This window comes from Muntiacus reevesi, chromosome 10 (assembly GCF_963930625.1).
Source record: "Muntiacus reevesi chromosome 10, mMunRee1.1, whole genome shotgun sequence".
In the NCBI taxonomy this organism is placed as follows: Eukaryota; Metazoa; Chordata; class Mammalia; order Artiodactyla; family Cervidae; genus Muntiacus; species Muntiacus reevesi.
This window is the reverse complement of record NC_089258.1, coordinates 61,397,857-61,416,900: the sequence shown is the minus strand read 5'-3', so window position 1 is coordinate 61,416,900 and position 19,044 is coordinate 61,397,857. Positions and strand designations below refer to the sequence as shown.

At 41.4% G+C, this 19,044-nt stretch overlaps 1 pseudogene; it reads left to right on the top strand.

Moving 5' to 3' along the window:
• Window positions 1-11,423: 11,423 nt before the first annotated feature.
• On the top strand, window positions 11,424-12,141 carry LOC136176919 (securin-like; annotated as a pseudogene).
• Window positions 12,142-19,044: the final 6,903 nt, after the last annotated feature.

Sequence of the window (19,044 nt, the reverse complement as noted above, 5' to 3'; positions counted from 1 at the left end):
GTCAAAGATAATCTTTCTGAAAAGTAATAATTTTTCAAGCATAAAATTGGGCTTATTTTCCATGAGGAAACAATAAGAACAATATCCCAAATGTGCATCAATAGCTGGGAAAAGAAAAGACGAGGGCACTCCCTCTGGAGCTGTCAGGATTTTGGCAATGATATTTTCACAGCCAAAAAAAAAAAAAAAAAAAACCACCCAAAGATTTTTCTATGAAGTACAATCCAGCTTTGAGGAAGGTTCTGTGATGCTTCAAAGCCAATGTTCCATAAAAATTACTTATCTTTAACTTTTAGTAAAAATCTGAGATGTGTCTTTGGTGTTTGGGTCATACATAATTAATAAAACCTTATCTTAATCCCCCTCTTTTTAAAATTTAGATGCGGATGCTAAATACTGACAAAATGCAGATGAACATAGACCTTGTAGCCAGGACAATTTGAGATTTTTAATAAACAGATAAAGAGTTGTTCTTGGGTTACATGAAGGTTTCTTGTGGAGATAATGAGTAATTTTGAATGCTGGCCCTGCAAGGAAAATTTTCCAACTCTTCTTTGGCAGAGAGAATATTTTTGTAAATAAAAATGGTGAACAAGATTAAAGCGAGATGGTGAACTAACAAGGATCTAACCTGGATCTAACTTGCTGAGCAGCACCTGTGTTTGCTTTCAGATTCGGCGGATATGATTGGCTATCTTGCCATTGTAAAGACTTGCTTCAAGAGCTTGAACAGAGCAGACAGAAGAACCTGATCAGCTGTCCATAAAACCAAACACGTTTATTTTCAGTATTTTGTTCCTGACCACTTGGTCACTTTTCAGAGTCTGCGTGAATAATCACCAACTTATGAATGAATGATAGTCCAGAAGTCATACTGTAAGAAGTTGTTAGGTGCTCAGATTTCACAAATGATGACAACATTTCTGGGTCATTCCTCAGAAGGTTCTGCAAACAATGGTACTAATTATCCTACCACTTACACTGTATTGCAGTAGTCCCCAACTTTTTTGGCACCAGGGACCTGTTTTAGGGAAAACAATTTTTCCATGGACCAGTGTGTGGGGAAGAAGGCTTTGGGATGATTCAAGTGCATTACATTTAAGTAGTGAATAACATTTGAGTCCATAATACCTGAGTTCTACATGGGGGCAGGGGGAGTAATAGATGATCCTCTTCCAATAAAAGTGATCAACATGAGTTGTGCTGTGCTGCACTTAGTCACTTAGTCGTGTCTGACTCTTTTCGATCCCATGGACTGTATCCCGCGAGGCTCCTCTGTCCATGGGGATTCTCCAGGCAGGAATGCTAGAGTGGGTTGCCATGCCCTCCTCCAGGGGATCTTCCCAACTTAGGGATCGAACCCAGGTCTCCCGCATTGGAGGCAGATTCTTTACCATCCGAGCCACCAGGGAAACCCTCAACATGAGTTAGGTATCCAGAAAAAGGAGTTCCTAACTGATCCATCGGAGAAGGCAATTGCAACCCACTCTAGTACTCTTGCCTGGAAGATCCCGTGGATGGAGGAGCCTGGTAGCCTGCAGTCCGTGGGGTCGCTGAGTCGGACATGACTGAGCAACTTCACTTTCACTTTTCACTTTCATGCATTGGAGAAGGAAATGGCAACCCACTCCAGTGTTCTTGCCTGGAGAATCCCAAGGACGGGGGAGTCGGTGGGCTGCCGCCTATGGAGTCACACAGAGTTAGACACGACTGACGCGACTTAGCAACAGCAGCAGCACTTGATCCATAGAAGCTGTGTTTGCATTATCAGTTACAATACATACTAATTGAGGGGCTATTTCAAAAAAACATAGAATTTAGGGAAAACAGTCTATTCACAATAGCTGATGGAGCTCTCCAATAAGCAGGGTTCTCAAATTCGAGAAGCTAATCCACATAAGAGCATCGGCCTCTAGGGCCAGATTGCCTGGGCTTGAATTCAGGCTCTCCCACTTACGCAAGGAATAAGCCTGGGAAGTGCTTAACTTCTCTGTGCCTCAGTTTCCTCACCTGTAAAATGGGAATTAATGCCTGGATTGTTATGAGGAATCCAGGCATAGTGAAGTCAAAGCAATTGGAATACTGCTTGTCACCGCTAAGCCCTCAAAAACCCCCTCATCCTGGGCCCAGGTCCTCCTTCACTTCACTTCTCATTTCTAACTCAAAATAGGCAGAAAGGAAAACACAACAGTTCTCACTAATAGGCACTAATGGTGTTTGGGGGGGTGGGACAATTAATTCATAGTGCAAGTCTCACCCACAGGCCACCTGTTATCCTTGATCTCTGGGCACTAAATACCCATGGAACACCCCACTCATTGTGACATTCAAAAATGGTGTCCCTGAGGCTTCCCTGGTAAAGACTCAGTGGTGAAGAATCACCTGCCAATGCAAAAGTGATGGGTTCTATCCCTGACCCGGGAAGATCCCACACACTGCAGAGCAACTAAGCCCGTGGACCGCAGCTACCCAGTCTGTGCTCTGGAGCCTGGAAGCTCCAACTCCTGAGCCCACGTGCTACAACTACTGAGAAAGCCCACTGTGCCCTGGAGCCCAGACTCAGCAACAGGAGAAGCCACTGCAATGAAAAGCCCAGGCACCACAACTGAAGACCCAGCACAGCCAAATATAAACAAAAATGGTGCCCCTCTCCCAAAATATTTGCAAATCCCCCCTCATTCCAAATGCCCACCTGAGTTAAGAATCACCGTAAATACTTACCACTTACTTTAATAGAAGTCAGTTGAAGTTTAAGGGGAAAAAATGGAAAGGGTGGTAGATGAAATAGACAATAGTGACGTTAACAACTACTGTCTGTCGAGCCCTTACTATGTGCTAAAGCTCATAACAGGCCCATAAGGAGAAGAAGAAATGAAGATTTTAAACATTAAATGACTAAGCCGGGTCACAGAGGTGTCAAGGTGATATGGGAATTTGAATCCATGGTTCTTTTACACTGTATCTTGTGCTCTTGCTTATCAACTAGGTAGCTTACTGCTTTAAATCAGTTAAGCTAAGTCAGCTGACCCTCAGAACAGCTCCATCAATTTGACCAAAGACCAGATTTTGTGCAACATTAACACACTCATCTACACATCTATATGGTAGAACTTAAGCATGTTTTTGCTCATCCTGAGCCCTGGACTCTTGACTTTAAATGTCAGGTGGAGTTCAAACAGTTTGTAGAAAAATATAGATAGCAATACCTGTAAGAATTCCTATGAAATTCACAAAAATTGCATGGAGACTAATTGAATTCTCAATCTATAAAGCAAGAAGAGTGTAAGTCAGAAATCTCTGGGTCTTTCTAGCCTGTGGATATGACTTCCACTGGCTCATCTCTCCATTTGCCCAGACAGAAATTCCTGTCTCCAGTAATGTTCCACCCAGGCGTGTCTAGACATTCCTAAAGGCTTACTGGATACACCCAGGAACACCTGTTCTCAAGCTCCACTCCAGCCTCTGTCTTATGAAAACCCCACCTGAGAGACACCTCTTTATTGCCATTGATACTAGAGCTGTCAGTGAGAAGGTTAATACGCATGCCAAGGGATTCATTTCCTTGCACTTCCAAGCTGACCATTTGGAAGGGCAGGGGCCTTGCTGGGTTTCCCACAGAGGTGGTCAGGATGCCTCTCCCCAGTTCCAGGTCACATTTTTCTGAATTGCAAAACAGCTCTGCTTGAGCCCAGAGTCCACAAAATTTCTCATAAACTCCTTTAGTTTGAGGCTCATCCATCTTTCCTTTGGGCTTCCCAGGTGGTGTAGTAGTAAAGAATCTGTCTGCCAATACAGGAGATGCACGTTCTATCCCTGGGTCAGGAAGATCTGATTAAGGAGGAAATGGCAACCTGCTCCAGTATTCTTGCTGGGAGAATCCCGTGGACAGAGGAGTCTGGTGGGCTACAGTTCATAGGGTCACAAAGAGTCAGACATGGCTGAGCGACTGAGCATGCATGCATGCATCTTTCCATTGGTACTCAAACCTGGCTGATGAAATAATATGTCAGTCATGATTTCTGCTGTCCTTGCCCCTAAAGAAAATAAAAGCAAAACCCCTTATTTTGGTGGCTAACTTTATGTGTCTGCTGACCAGGCTGTTATCCAGTTGTGGGGTCAAACAGCAGTCTACTTGTTGCCAAGAAGGCAACTTTTTTTTTTTTTTTAGCTGTGATTAACATTTAATTCAGTAAACTTTGAGAAAAGCAGATTACCTTCCATAATGTGGGTGGGCTCCATCCAGTTAATTGAAACCCTTAAGAGGAAAGACTGAGGTCCCTGAAGAGCAAAAAATTCTGTCTCCAGGCTGCCTTTGAACTCAAGACTGCAACGACTCCTGCTGGAATTTACAGCCTGCTGGCCTGCCCTGAAGATTCTGGACTCCTAACTCCACAATCACATGGGCCAATTCCTCAAAATAAATCTAGACCTTAATACAGAGATACCATAGATATAGATATGAAATTGATATAGGGAGTACATATAGGATGATAGGATATCTTAATAGGATAATAGAGTAGAGGATAATAGAACATATACAGGATATTAGACTTACAAAAGTAACATATAACTATGTGTATGTGTGTGTGTATATATATATCCTGTGATATCCTCTGTACATTAACTACATATATATGATATATTCTATACATTTACTATATATATCTCCTATTGATTCTGTTTCTCTGAAGAACCATGACTAATATACTTATCCTCTTACAGAGGATCCAAAGGTACTCAACCACAGCAACTCAAAAGTTGCTCAGAGACTGCACCTGCTTGCAAGGTCAGCAAATCAGACGTTGATCAATGACCACCCTGAGGTCCTCTGAAGCACTGTTTTATGTCGTAGGTAATGATTTGTAGGAGATTGAAGGTGGGTTAGGGGCTCAGTCTTGGTTTCTCTCACCCAGGGCGAGAATTGCTAAGGGGATCCCCCGCACTGGCCTTGCACTGTGTTATTCTTCCCCACCCAGTGGGCATGGTGTAACGGCTTCTTCAAGAACCTTCCTAGCTCTGCGATTTGTACTTCCACCACTACTATAATTAGCTAACCTTTATTGACCGTTTCCTCTTTCACCCAGATGTCAGCTGGGATATGCTCACTCTCTGAGATCAAATTAGCTGGAACCCACAGTCCAGGCCCCATACAAGCCCACATTTCTGCAGATTTTTTTAAAAATTAAATTTAGTTATATTTTTATTGAAGGATAATCCCTTTACAGAATTTTGTTGTTTTCTGTCAAACCTCAATATGGATCAGCCATCATTTCAATTCAGTTCAGTCACTCAGTCTTGTCCAACTCTTTGTGACCTCATGAATCTCAGCACGCCAGGCATCCCTGTCCATCAGCCACAGGTACACATACATCCCCTCCCTTTTGAACCTCCCTCCCATCTCCCTCCCCATTCCACCCCTCTAGGTTTATACAGAGCCCCTGTTTGAGTTTCCTGAGCCATACAACAAATTCCCATTGGCTCTCGATTTTACATATGGTGATGTAAGTTTCCATGTTACTCTCTGAATACATCTCACCCTCTCCTCCCTTCTCCCCATGTCCATAAGTCTCTTCTCTATGTCTGTTTCTCCACTGCTGTCCTATAAATAAATTTTTGAGTACCATTTTTCTAGATTCCATATATATGCATTAGAATACAATATTTATGTTTCTTTTTCTGACTCACTTCACTCTGTATAAAAGGTTCTAGGTTCATCCACCCCATTAGAACTGACTCAAATGCATTCCTTTCTATGGCTGAGTAACATTCCGTCGTGTATATGTACCACAACTTCTTTATCCATTCATCTGTCGATGGACATCTAGGTTGCTTCCATGTTCTAGCTATTGTAAATAGTGCTGCAATGAACAGTGGGATACATGTGTCTTTTTCAATTTTTCTGCAGATTTTTACATGAGGAGGAAAGTCAGTGTGGGCTTTAGGGTCCTATTGCCTCTCTATCATGGCTTGTCATCTTAGACTTGTAACTCAGTTTTTCCTCTATTTCTTCATAAAACATCTCAGATCAAATATTTGAGATGATATATAATAATACTAAGGATATATTTTCTTTAATTTTTAGGGTTGCTTATGGCACATCACCCAGCACAGTACTACCAACCTGAAAAAACATATCAATGCAGTGAATAATATTTGAGACATGAATTATTCATATTCATACTTGAGATATGAATTATTCCTTACATTTCCTTTTACCATTATCTTTCCTCCCACTACTCAAGTTCCCTTCAGAGGAGGTCAGATAAAAATTAGACCCCAAACGCCTTTGAGTAGCAGCGACTTAAGCTGAGAGTCACAATACCTGGGAAAAAAATGATTTCTCAATTCCAAAAACTGAGCTTTAATTATCAACATCCAAAGCCCGAGGGAGAAAAACATAAAGTTTACCCTCAAACAGTATATGGCGAAGAGAAGGATGAAGAGTCCCTATTCAGCCACACAAGAGGAGGATGAAAGACTTTTCCTGCCGTGGGAAAGAACTTCAAAGGGGAGCGAAGAGGCGGAGGGTGAGTCTGTGAGTCTTTGGTGCTTCTCTTCCCGCCCAGGCTGAGTCCACGTGGTGAAAACAACGGGAAGTCCAAGATGGGTTGAGAAAACCCAAGTAGGGAAAGAACTAGCTCTTCCCTCTCAAAGCAAAGCCTGGGAAGCCTGCGAGTCTCTTAGAGAAAGTAGCACCAGCAAAATCTAAGAGACGCCCAGAAAGTTGGCCCAAGAACAGCCTCGGGGGCCACCGGGGTTTCATGGGGACAGAAGCAGAGAACTACGACAGCCGCCAAGAGCGGGGTGAGGATGACACCCAGGCCAGGGGACCTGAAAGGAGTCTAGGATCTCCACCCCAGTGAGCAGGACCCAGAGGGGCCTGCATGGAACAGATCATCACGAGGGTTTTTGGGAGAACAGTGGCCCCTTGAGTGCAAGCAGGTACATCCAGAGGCTGCATCCAGAGGGTGCAGCTCAGCAGCATTTCAGAGACGGACACAGGCTGACTGAGGACCCAGCATCCTCTTCTCCTGACCTGGATGACTGTTAAAGTCTCTTCATTCTGGAACTCAGGTCACTGCCTGGGCAGAAAGGAAGCAAAGAGTTGAGGAAGCATAGGCTATGAGTGAGGGCAAAATCTCAGGTGGCACTAGTGGTGAAGAACCCGCCTGCCAATGCAGGAGACATAAGTGATGTGGGTTTGATCCCTGGGTCAGGAAGATCACCTGGAGGAGGGCACGACAACCCCCACTCCAGTATTCTTGCTTGGGAAATCCCATGGACAGAGGAATCTGGTGGACTACAGTCCATAGGGTTGCAAAGAGTTGGACATGACTGAAGCAACTTAGTATGCAGGAAATGATTGAATCGATCACCACCATCTACGGAGTTCTACCCTAAATGAGCTAACCCTGAATCAGATTATTTTTGTTACTGTTCATTAAAAAAAAGGACACATAAAATTTATTTCTTATAGAGAAATGAAGTTTCAATTTTGCATACCTATGCAATATACAGGGATGGTTTATAAAATTTTTACTTAAAACTTCAGGCATTCCTGCTGTCAAAGTGCCAGTGCATTCACCCCAGGGGTTCTCACTGGTCCTTCAACCAGCCTTGCTTCCTACTTCTGGTTTTCTCACTTACATTCACTTCTCTCCTCCTTTCCACCCAGTTTGCTTTGGGAACTCCAAGTTCTGCTTCTGCAGGGCGCAGAGCAAGTCAACACCAACCCCTATTCTCACCACACACAAATCAGTGAAGTCTTGGATAACACAAAGATTCTTCCTATGGAACAAAATCCATCCCTAGAAGTCACTTCGGTGATGAATGGCATCTTCCTCCTTTACAACTATGTTTGACACGACTGAAGCAGCTTAGCACGCATGCAGGGAGAAACGCTGGGCTAGATGAAGCACAAGCTGGAATCAAGATTGCCAGGAGAAATGTCAACAATCGCAGCTATGCAGGTGACACCACCCTTATGGCAGAAAGTGAAGAGGAACTAAAAAGCCTCTTGATGAAAGTGAAAGAGGAGAGTAAAAATGTTGGCTTAAAGCTCAACATTCAGAAAACTAAGATCATGGCATCTGGTCTCATCACTTTATCGCAAATAGATGGGGAAACAATGGAAACAGTGACAGGCTTTATTTTGGGGGGCTCCAAAATCACTGCAGATGGTGACTGCAGCCATAAAATTAAAAGACGCTTACTCCTTGGAAGAAAAGTTATGACCAACCTAGACAGCATATTAAAAAGCAGAGGCATTACTTTTCCAACAAAGGTCAATCTAGTCGAAGCTATGATTTTTCCAGTAGTCATGTATGGATGTGAGAATTGGACTATAAAGAAAGCTGAGCACCGAAGAATTGATGCTTTTGAACTGCGGTTTTGGACAAGACACTTGAGAATCCCTTGGACTGCAAGGAGATCCAACCAGTCCATCCTAAAGGAAATCAGTCCTGAATATTCATTGGAAGGACTGATGCTAAAACTCCAACACTTTGGCCACCTGATGTGAAGAGCTGACTCATTGGAAAAGACCCCGATGCTGGGAAAGATTGAAGGCAGGAGAAGAAGGGGATGACAGAGGATGAGATGGTTGGATGGCATCACAGACTCAATGGACATGAGTCTGAGTAAACTCCGGGAGTTGGTGATGGACAGGGAGGCCTGGCGTGCTGCAGTCCACAGGGTCACCAAGAGTCGGACACAACTGAGCGACTGAACTGAACTGATGCACCAGTAATGTGCTAGTTGCCTTTTGTAGCTCACCTCACAATAACTCAAACAAGAAAGCTGAAGGAGGCTCAGAAGGAAAATAGAAAGAGACATAGGTCAGAAATTGCGTGGGCAATATTCAGAACCTGCCTCCCTATTCTGAAATCCTGCACTGTTAGCCATTTTACTGCAAATATTCCTAGTCTTTGCTTAGGTACTTGGTTAACATCCGTGAGGTTGAAGTCTTGATCACGCTATTTCTTCCAAAGCCTTGGCCTCCATCCAGCCTGCTTAGCCTGATTTACTGAGTAACAAAACGGCTGACGGCTGTGGGCTCAGTGTCTCCAATCAGAAAGCACACCGTTTGCCTTCTGCTCAGTGGTACAGCCAGCCTCACTGCCTCTGAGGCCTGGGGGAGTCTTTTAATTCCCCTCTGATGAGAAAAGTCATTTCCTGCTCTGAGTTTCAACCGAAATTTGATAGCGAATATTTCCTGTACATCTCTCTGGGAGTAGTAGCTAATGGGTGGTATTATTGTTTAATCTTTTTATGTCGCCCCCTGTGGACTGCCAGCATCACCCAGAGCAGTGTTCCTGTAGCCTCCCTGGAGGAAGATGACTCCAAAAGGGAATGGATTTACGCTGGGAACCACAAAATAGAGGCGGGAAGAGAGTTGCGTAAATGTACGAAATCTCGCAAAATACTTTGCCCCTAGGCTGAAAAAATTGAATGTCCAGAAATACCTAACAACTCCTGAAAAGTAGACTCTTCAAATAAAGAAATGGCAACCCACTCCAGTACTCTTGCCTGCAAAATCCCATGGACGGAGGAGCCCGTTGGGCTACAGCCCATGGGGTCACAAAGAGTCGGACACGACTGACTGACTTCACTTCCACTTCCAAGAAGACAGAAGAATAGAACACATAGCCTTTAACCTTGGCGATCCAATGATCATTACGAATTTTATCTATTTCAAGATCATTTCACTCTGAAAAATTAAGTTTTGAGTTTTTGAAAACAATCTTAGTTAGAAAAAAACAATCCTTCATGAGTTAATACACTGTGCTATGATAACAGTCAAGTAGATTAAACTCAAACCCAACTTGATTAATTTCTCTGTTTTAAAAACTCTATCAGAAAGAATAAAGGAAAAGAAAAGAAGGGGAAAAATGGAGAAAAAAGAAAAAAAATAAAAAGAATAAAAAGAAAAAAAAAGAAGAAAAAAATAAAAACTCTATCAATTCTAACATAAAATAAAAGTTAAATTTTAAAAACCCCTATTTACCCCAGGTAGGCAAGCTTTTTTAATAATCAAGAATGAATGTAATTCACCATAGTATTAGACTGAAAGAAAAAAAAAAACCCTCTCTTTTAAAAAAGTTAATTTTCTTTCTTTATTGGCTGTGTTGGGTCTTCATTGCTCTGCAGGCCTTCCTCTAGTTGCGGTGGCTGGGGCCTGCTCTCTAGTTTCAGTACACAGACTTCTCACTGTTGGGGCTTCTCTTGTTGCTGAGCGCCGGCTCCAGGACACGCGGGCTTCAGTATTTGTGATTCCCTGGCTCTAGAGCACAAGCTAAACAGTTGTGACCCACAGGCTTAGGTGCTCCTTGACGCGTGGGATCTTCCCAGGTCATGGGTCAAACTTGTGTCTCCTGCATCGGCGGGCAGATTCCACTAAGCCACCCAAGAAGCCCTGAAAAAAACCTTTTAATATCATCTCAACAGATACAGAAAAATCATTCGACAAAATCCAACATTCATTTCTGATTAAAAAAAAAAAAAGCTCTCAGCAAACTGGAAATGGAGTGGAACTTATCCATTTGATAAAGGGCATCTACAAAAACTATAGCTAATGTCATACTCAGTGATGAAAGACTGAAAGTTTTCTCCCAAAGATCAGAAGCAAGTCAAGGATATAACTGTCCTCATTACAGTAAGCATGTCACAGTACAGACAGGGAGCAAATCATCACATTGATCCCCTTAAACGTATACAATGTTATATATTAATTATGTTTCAATAAAACTGGAAAAAGTTTTAAATTAAAAATTTAAATTTAAATTAAAAAATTTGAATAGGCACTTCGAAAAAGATACATGAACAGCAAATAAGCACATAAAATTTGCTCAAAATAATTAGTCAATACAGAAATGCAAATTAAGACATAGTAAGATACCACCACACACCTATAAAGAGTCAGACATGACTGAGCGACTTCACTTACTTACTTCACAGCTATAAAAATGGCTAAAATTCCAAAGACTAACCATACCACATGTTGGCAAAGACATTGAGCAACTAGAATTCTAACACACTGCTAATGGGAATGTAAAATGTCACAAATGCTTTGGAAAACAGTGTGGTAATCTCTTGGATAGTTAAACATGTACCTTCCATTTGACTCAGCCATTCCACTCTGTTAGGAAATTTAAAATGGAGGAAGTCTTGTTCAGGCTTCAGAAGCAGGAAAGCAGGCTTCTGACCTGCCCAGACACTGCCCAGATTCCATGCCTGCATACAAGTGTAGCAAGTCAGGCAGTACTTTAGAAGAGAAAGGGAGTGGGTCTTAGAATTCTTGAGCTCCTGGAGGTCTGTTCACCTCCCCTAGAGGTCTGTTCAGGTCTAACAAAATCCTGTAACTCACAAGGTGAAACAAACAGCATTGTAAAAGTTAAAAAAAGTCGAATTTTTGGAGTCTTGGGAGAGTTTGGCTGTTACTCTGAACTTGATCCAGAATGGCTACTCTGATCTATGTTGATAAGGAAAATGGAGAACCAGGCATCCATGTGGCTCCTAAGGAAGGGCTGAAGCTGGGGTCTGTACCTTCAGTCAAAGCTTTAGATGGGAGATCTCAGGTTTCAACACCACATGTTGGCAAAATGTTTGATGCTCCACCAGCTTTACCAAAAACTGCCAGAAAGGCTTTGGGAACTGTCAACAGAGCTACAGAAAAATCAGTTAAGATGAATGGACCGCTCAAACAGAAACAGACAACTTTCTCGACATAAAAGATTACGGAGAAGACTGTTAAGGCAAAAAGTTCGGTTCCTGCCTCAGATGACACCTATCCAGAAATAGAAAATTTCTTTCCCTTCGATCCATTAGATTTTGAGAGTTTTGACCTGCCTGAGGAGCACCAGATCGCACACCTCCCCTTGAATGGAGTGCCTCTCATGATCCTTGGTGAGGAGAGGGAGCTTGAGCAGCTGTTACGTGTGGGCCCCCCTTCACCTCTGAAGATGCCTCCACCAGTGGGAGTCTAATCTGTTGCAGTCTCCTCAGGCATTCTGTCCACTCTGGATGTTGAATTGCCAGCTGTTTGCTGTGACTTAGATATTTAAATTTCTTAGCACTTTATAGTTTGGGTATGTATTAATAGTTTGTATTAAAAAAGCAATTCTTTGTTTAACAGAAAAAAAAGCCACATTTTTGTGTACAAACTGATGACAATATCAATTTTCAGTCTGGGATTATAAATGTGAGCGCCCCAAGCTGCAATTTGAAGTCTCTGTCATGATGTGGACACATTGCCCAGGACACTTCCCAATTGGAACTCCACATTGCTGTTAACCAAGGATTTCCCAGGGCTATTTAACTCTTGATGTTGTTCAGCCCAATTTGGTGATGTATATGCTGTTACTTTTCTCTATTGTTTTTATTTCTCTTCTCTTAATGACTATATGTTGTAATTAAGTCAAATAAACCTCTATTAAATATCAAATTTGTTCGTTGTGTGTGATGAGAGTGGTTTCTTTTGTTAAAGAATCCTTCGAACCTAAAACATAAATAAAACTTTCAAGAAAACACAGTCCCAGGTATTTAACGAAAAGAAACAAAAGTGTGTGTCTATACAAAGATTGGTACATGCATGCTCATAGCATGCCTATTTATAACAGGCAAAAACTAGAAATAACCCAAATGTCCATTGCCAGGTGAGTGGATATAGAAATTGTAACATAACCATACAATTGAATACTATTCAGCAATTTTTTAAAAATGAGCTATTTTCTCATACAACATGTGTGAATGTCAAAATACTTATGCTGAATGAAAGAAGCCAGACTCTCACCCACCCACACACATACACACAAAGACTAGACACTGTATAATTCTATTTATATAAAAACTCGAGAAAATACAAATTAATTTATAATGATAGAAAGCAGAACAGTGGCTGTCTGGGGACTGGGAGGGGAGTTAGTTGGAGGAGGGTAGAAAGGAAAAGAGTCAGAGATGACAAAGGGCACAAGGAAACTGTGGGTGGTGATTCACTCTCTTGATTGTGGTGAAGTTTCCATATACGTCAAAACCTATCAAGCTGTAGAACTAGTCAATTACAATTACAGTAGTGCTAGTCAATTACAGCTCAGAGAAGCTGTTATACAGAATCCCTGTTAAACAATTTTGATTTATTCAATTATGGAAAATCTGCCTTTTTCTCTACCCTATATTTTCAAATAAAAAGAGTTAAGTTACTTTTGGAAATGCTTCAAGAGGTCACTTTATAAGGACATTGACACATTGAATGGGATGACTGAAAATGTAAAACGGTACAGTGAAAGCTCTCAAAGGCAAATTTGTGTGAGCAAAAGGTCCCAAGTGTTTCAATGTCAACAGGTGTCAGGAAGCGTGCTATAGGTGAAGCATGCAGAGGCTTTGTCTTTTGGGACTCAGGTGATTTGAATGCGAAAGAAATATTGGGCTCCTAAGGAAAAGGCAACCTAGGAGAACTCAGGACTGGTAGGTTGGACTGTTAGATTGGAGAAATATAGGCTCTGACTGACCACAGAAGCATGCTACTAGTCTTCCAGGGCTTGATTGCACTGCTCAGCCAGCCCTCACCCACCCAGGCAAATAATAAGGGATTCTCTTGGATAAAGTGTATTCTCCTTTGCTCGTCTTTCTCACTCTCCAGAAAGCAACCACAAAGCCCTGGTCTGGGGTATGAAAATCTGCACAGAGATCCCTGGTGTTCCTTGTCCCCTAAAAAGCCCAGAAGCACAAAGCGGACCAGAGTTATCCAAGTATATGCTCTTGATCTGATTTTTCTCTTTCTGCCACTTTCAAAAAGAGTCAATGTGTTATCAGCAACAACACTGCATTTATAAACTTCAAAGTTACTAAGAGACTAGGTCTTAACTGCTTTCACCACACACACAAAAAAGTGACAATTGTGTCACTGTGATTGAAGTGTGAGCTGACTCTAGGGAGGTCATCATATTGCAACATAGAAATGTATCAAATCAACACTGTTGTACCCTCAAACTTACACAATGTTGTACCTCAATTGTATCTCCACAAGAAAGAAAAAGGTTCAATGGGAAAGCTGTGCTGACCACACTGGCAGTGGGAAGAGCCGCTGTGTACCTGGGGTCCCAGCAGGGGTGTGTGCGTGCTAAGTCACTACAGTCATGTCCGACTCTTTGCAACCCCACGGGCTGTAGCCCCGCCAGGGTCCTCTGTCCATGGTATTCTCCAGGCATACTGGAGCAGGTTGCCATGCCCTCCTCCAGGGGATCTTCCCAACCCAGGGTTCGAACCCACATCTCTTTTATCTCTTGCATTGACATGTGGGTTCTTCACCACTAGCACCACCTGGGAAGCCCCAGGAGCAAATAACTTTGGCTCCAATCAGATAGGTGCAAAATGGTGGCTGCAGCAAAGCAAATCAGTGATAAAGATGAGTTGAGGGAACGTTCTATTCCAGTAGGTGATGGAGCTGAGTGAATACTGACTGCTCACTGGAGACCTAGGGTCCAGCCACAAAGGACTCAGCTATCTCACCAGGATGGGACAATTAACAATAGCCACTGAAGGGCATCCAGCCAACCTCAGAAAACTGGGAGTCATCTAAGGAGAGAAAGGAGATCCTAAGGAGAGAAAGGTTAAAAAATCTCGTCTTTCTTTGTAACTGGCTCAGAATTTGCTTTTACCTGTTCAAGTTGTCCTTTATCTGTGATTTAGTTGTCCTAGACCTGTGATAAAATTCTGGATGTAAATATCATAGTTTAAATCATTGCTGCACATAGACTGTCCTGCTACCATGGAAATAGTCTTCATTTGCACTGTCCAACCTGTTAGCCACGTGTGGCCACTGAATACTTGTAATGTGATGAATGTGAATGCTATTGAATTTTTAACTGTATTTAATTGTAATTTGTGTATGAATAGTGACTTGTAGCTAATGGCTACGGTATCGAAATTTTTTCACCTATCCTGAAACAGTCTGCATTTTAATTGAAGGTAATGTTGCCCTGAGTGAATTTTAAGAAACAAGTTAAATTGCTGCAAAGAAAAAGCACCAATATTTTTGTATTCCATATTTGAGAGCATCTCAAAACTGGTACATTTGTTCTTATTCCTGTTGTGTTTTGAGATTTTTGTGAATACTAAGAGAAAATTTTAGAAAAGACACACAGCTGTTTCTTTTCTTTTTAAAGGAATCCATTAATTTCATTACATTAGAGAGTAGTTTCAACTTTTACATAGTGAGCAAGAAAGTTATAGCAGACATATGTTATTTTGTTACTCAGTATTAATTTACATTTGTCCTGGTAACAGAGCAATGGTTTGTTTTTCTGTCAAGAGAACAATAGTTTTTGTTTTTGTTTTAATCAATACCACCCAAACCTAGCCACCTCTTCCATTCTGTCCCATCAGTTAAACACAGGGAGAAGTAGAAACGTTCTCAGCATCCAATCAGAGCCAACCAAGTGAAATGAGATTTTTGTAGGGACTGTAGAGAAAAGAGCTCATGTCAGCAGGACTGCATGTGAACCTGGAGGATCCATGTGAGGCCGGAGGGAATCACCAACAAAAATGAGGTCAGGACCCAGAGTTCTTCATTTGTAGAAATAAGCAACTCACATATAAGGGTTAAGATCCTTACATTATGCTGACTGTGGATTTACTGTCAGCCTTCATGACAAAGCTGGAAAAAGACACGGGGTCTATGTTAGTTCCTTTCACATGGTGGCTGCCTGGTAAATGTTTGGTGAATTAACCAACTATTCAAATCACCAAATATTTACTGAACTCAATTCTGCAAAGGTGCCAAAAGAAAAGGTCCCTGTCCTCAAGGAGCAATGAATCTTGTTGAGGAAGTTAGATATAAACACCTGCTCTGAGAGCTGACAACACAAGATTCAGGATCATAATGTAAGAGCGAGCACAGGGTATATTGCCAGTTAAGTGATGGGTAATAGGCAATGAAGAATTTCTGAGCAGAAAACAACTATTCAAGCAGAGATGATCAAATGGACATTTTACAGGGGAGATGGTTTGAATTTGATCTTAAAAGATGCCTAAGCAGGCTTCTCTAGTGGTCGTGGTTAAGAATTCGCCTGCCAATGCAGGAGACATGGGTTCATTACCTGGTCCAGGAAGATCTCACACGCCAGGGGGCAACTAAGCCTGTGTGCCAAAACTACTAAAGTCCATACACAGCAACGAAGACCCAGCACAGCCAAAAAAAATTAAATTTCTAAAAGTTTTTAAAGGTGGCTAACCTTTGGGTTGAGAACCGGACGACAGAGGATGAGATGGATGGATGGCATCACCGACTCAATGAACGTGAGTTTGAGCAAGTTCTGGGAGTTGGTGATGGACAGGGAAGCCTGGCGTGCTGTAGTCCATGAGGTCACAAAGAGTCCAATGCAACTGAGCAACTGAACTGAACTGAAGCGTTGGGTGGATGAAAGTGTGAATGAGGCATATTTTGAAAGGCATGAGAACAGGGAAAGCAGAAGTTTCCTCTCTGAGAGTACAGGGGGAATTAGGATGAAATTGCTTATGTCGGAGTCATCAGTAGTCTTTAATTAACAATCTCAGAAGAAAAAAAAAAACAATCTCAGAGAAGTGAAACATCTCAGGTATCCTTCAGGACTTAGGATACTAAAATTTAAAAAAATAGATAAACTTCAAGTTTTAAAAGATCAGAAAAAAATTTTTTTTCTTATTTCCATTACTTGTAAAACTATATTCTCAGGGAGTATCATTTGGAAAAGTAATCATCTTTTCCTACTGCTTAAGTTTAAACTAAGTCCCTGTGGTTTTGCATTAAATTTCAATTATTTAAATAAACAACAGACTCATTTCTCTCCCCATGAATGTAAGTGCTCTTGGTAATTTTCAATGGGATGTGTGAGAAAAACTCCATATCTTTGGCTTTGACAAGCTAATTTATTTTTTCAACTTCTATGTTTTTCATTGAGATCATGTACCACATGGGAAATAGTTTTCTCTGTCTCTTTCATTTCTCAACAGCCTATCAGGTTTCCAGGTTTTTTCTATCATCCCAGGCACCTGAGGTCCAGTTTTAGTTTCTGAAGACCACAAGGAACCTTGATCCAGGGCGGTGCTGCCCAGAACTTGGGCCCTGGTTCCCTGTATATGTGCCTGTCTGGACATGACAGAAAACTGGTTCTTAGAAGTCAATTGCCTAGTTGTAAAATTCACACTTTTCTGTCTAAGAATGAGGCCAGGACAAAACCTTCCCATTTGCAGAGGGAGTCTAATAAAAGAAAAATGAAAACCAAAAAAACAGTATCTGTAATTGGGAAGGAAAATTGTCATCTTCTTTCCTTTCCAAACAGTGCTGGAGGCACATGTCAATATGTACTAAGAACAGAAAAATGTCATTTTTTTTTTCTTTTTCTTTTTTAATCCATGCAGTTAGTGTGAGACAGCTGCAAATCCTCACTTTCATGGAAACAATCCCACACCCTTGTTCACCCTCAAGCTCTTTTTTCCAACTCAGATCGGATTATTTTCCCTTTCATAAGCTCATAAAATGTTGAACCTCAGGGATCATTTAGTCTTATTTTATAAACTGAATGAACCAATGAGGATGATAGAGGAAAACCATGGGAGAATTTACCCGTGTATCCTATCTTCTGCCCTTGTATTCATGTACAAGTTCAACATACTTCAGTAACATTCAGCTTTCTTAAAAGATCTGCTGATTTTAAGACTCCACGTCTCGGCACAGGCAGTTCCCTTGCCTAGAACGACCAGCTCTTCCCGCATCAGAAACACACCTGCTCATCCTCCAAGATCCAACTCAAAGGTCACCACATCCTTGGAAACTTTCCCAGTTCTTTGAGGCAATTGCTATCTTATGACTCCCATGTTTTCTTAGAGTGCCTGGCACTTAGGAAGACATGGCCCTTGCATGGTATATTACAATAATCTTTTACATATTCTGACACTCACTGGACCATGAGTGACTCAGTTTCAACTTTTCATTTCTACATACCCATTCCCTAGCCTGGTACTTGCCACAGAAATAAGTAACTAATAGCTGATGACTGAATGGCCAGAACTTGAGTACAACTTCCCTCATGTCTAATATATGGATTACACATTCTGACGTCTGATTCTTATCTAAATTGAAATCATTACTTTGAATAATGAGCCCCACACCTTTTGGATAATAAACTAAATTAGCATGATTGCTGGTTTTCAAACTTCTTTGATATATTTGTTGAATAAATTATTAACCACAACCTACTATTCACTAACTGTTTATTAAATTCAAGAAGTATAGGATCTTTTAGACTTATCCCTAGAAAAACTGAATCACTGGAGTCAGTAAATTTAAAATAAAATTAGAGTTTGGTTACTTTTGCCTTTTCGTAAGAAATTTATTTGTCCTGCATTAACTAGATATGCTTAGGCTTCATAATCAAGTTTTGTAATCTCCTATCCTTCTGGGGAGTTTTGCTTCACTTGTAAGTTCTTTCCCTACCCCAAATATTTTAGGGACTAGGAAGAATAGGGCTTAATATATATATATTTCTAAGATGTTACCAAATATAAGATGTAGGAAATTTTAATTAAAAAAATTATTTTATATTGGAGTGTAGCCAATTAACAACATTGTGATAATTTTGGATGGGCAGCAAAGGGACTCAGCCATACATACACATGTATCCATTCTCTCCCAAACTCCCCTCCCATCCAGCCTGTCACATAACATTGAGCAGAGTTCTCTGTAGACCCTTGTTGGTTATCCATTTTAAGTATAGCAGTGTTTACACATCCATCCCAAACTCCCTAGCTATCCTTTCCTCCCATGCTTCCTCCCCGGCAACTGTAAGTTCATTCTCTAAGTCTGTAAGTCTAAAACTTAGTTTTTTAAAAGTTATCTCTAACCTTATCTTCCAGTCCAGTGGTGAAATGGAAATTATTTACCCTGGGAACTCTGACTGCCTTACTGATGAATCATTCCTGCTGTGACATGAGGCCCCAACCCTGGGTTCCTGTGTATTCTCTCCATTGCCATCCCTGGTTTTATATGTTTATTTAAAATGAGCCAGATTG